Source organism: Pristiophorus japonicus, unplaced genomic scaffold, assembly GCF_044704955.1.
Source record: "Pristiophorus japonicus isolate sPriJap1 unplaced genomic scaffold, sPriJap1.hap1 HAP1_SCAFFOLD_33, whole genome shotgun sequence".
NCBI lineage: Eukaryota > Metazoa > Chordata > Chondrichthyes > Pristiophoridae > Pristiophorus > Pristiophorus japonicus.
Genome location: NW_027253106.1, coordinates 8,110,026 through 8,111,885, shown reverse-complemented (window position 1 = coordinate 8,111,885; position 1,860 = coordinate 8,110,026). Strand labels below are relative to the sequence as shown.

The window sequence follows — 1,860 nt, the reverse complement described above, 5'->3', positions numbered from 1 at the left end:
ACTGGGAGTGTTAATGGGACAGTGTAGAGGGAGTTTTCCTCTGGATCTAACACGGGCTGTATCTGTCCTGAGAGGATTTGATGGGAGAGTGTAGAGGGAGAATTACTCTGTATCGAACAGGTGCTGGACCTGTCCTGTGAGAGTTTTGATGGGACAATGTAGAGGAAGCTTAACCCTGTATCTAACACGTACTGTACCTGCCCTGGGAGGCTTTGATGTGACTGTGTCGTGGTAGCTTTACTCTGTATTTAACATTATGGTCCTTTTCAATCCACTTGTTTCACACCGAAACAAATGGTAACCGTGATGTGAATTTAACGCCACGTGATTCTTTGAAATCATCTTTTAATGAATGGATAAAACGATTCCTTATGCCACCGACAAACAGTTTTGATTCCATGTCTCGGCGATAAATTTTGTAACACCATTTTTAAATTCACAACCTTCTAACAATTTACGACATGCAGCCAACGTGCAAAAGTAAGAATTCTTTTAATCACCGTCAATTAGCCGATAACCTTCTTCAGAATGAAACAACTAAGAATATAATGACTGAGGAACAGTGGTATCTTCAATCATTCATTTTCTCTTTACATGTGATGAAGTTTTATCCCTATCTCATTTACACGCTGTATGGGAATGATTTAAATGTGTAAGTGTTTATGACTCATTTGCAAAACCATTGATTGCGTATGTGCCGATTCTTGATAGGAGGAGCACTTGAGACCGAAGTGCTAGTTCAAAATATGTATCAATAGAATCAATTTCCACCAGTTTCTTTAAACCCAATAACATAATTTATTTCTTGTGGGCTGGATAGAGGAACAAGATCCATGTAAAAAATTGTTATCGTTTTAATGGAACAGAATGCTCATAAAATACTGGATTGGGAACCAATTGGATTATTGCACAGCTGGCGACATGTGCGGAATAGATTCGTGCAGCCAAAACGGACAATGACAACCTGGGACTGTGCGGCACCGAATTCTCGGGGAAAAACAGTTAAAGACCGCGTCCCTGGGTGGGCTCGAACCACCAACCTTTCGGTTAACAGCCGAACGCGCTAACCTATTGCGCCACAGAGACTGATGGCAATATCAACTGCAAGACTCCAAAACCAGGGTGTCTGTCGGTTAAAGCTTCAGATTTCTCCGACTGGTCTGGAACTTCTTCACTCTCAGTGGAACATTTCCCAACTAAATGGAGGGAAATTCATACTGGATGCGTGGAAGCAATCTGATCCCGCACACTGCAGACACTTCCATGTCACCACCAACCAGCTCTCTCGCAACCGGTGTAATCGACCTTCCAGCCTTCCGGTGCCTTCACTGTGACAAAGTATTCTGATTGTCCTGAAGCCGGTATTCGGTTTTAATTCCTTTTCATCTCCTGACTGCGTATATTCCTGTGATTAAACTGGAACTAAATGCTTCCAGGGACAGTTGGATTCACCGTTTCTTTGCTTGGTGAAATTTCAAAGATTGAAAGCGAAACACATCAGCCCCAAACCTCCCATGAGATGGACGCCCAGTTTCTGTTTCAAGCTTGAATGCGGGAAAAAGCAAAACTTATTCAAAGAAAGTACAAATCCCTGAGACGCCTGATTATTTGCACCAAACATCTTTGCAAAGAGTTGAGGTTCATGTTTGGTTATAAGGGCACATCTTTCCCCAAACTACAACACTTCAAACATAACTCAACGGCTGTAAAGCACTTTGGGGCGTCATGAGTTCCTGAAAGGCAGTGCAGAAATGCAAGTCCTTCTTTGCAAAAGTTTGATGCAATTTCAAAATTTGCGCGCAATATTAGGGCTCCTCTGGGACCCCTCGTAAATTTCAATTCACAACTCCGAACGGAGAA

At 42.5% G+C, this 1,860-nt stretch overlaps 1 non-coding gene across 1 annotated transcript; it reads right to left on the bottom strand.

Annotated features, from left to right (window-relative positions):
- Positions 1–1,012: 1,012 nt before the first annotated feature.
- trnan-guu (transfer RNA asparagine (anticodon GUU)) lies at positions 1,013–1,086 on the bottom strand. Its single transcript has one exon. It is a non-coding gene; the product is annotated as a tRNA-Asn (tRNA).
- Between the last annotated feature and the right edge of the window lie 774 nt (positions 1,087–1,860).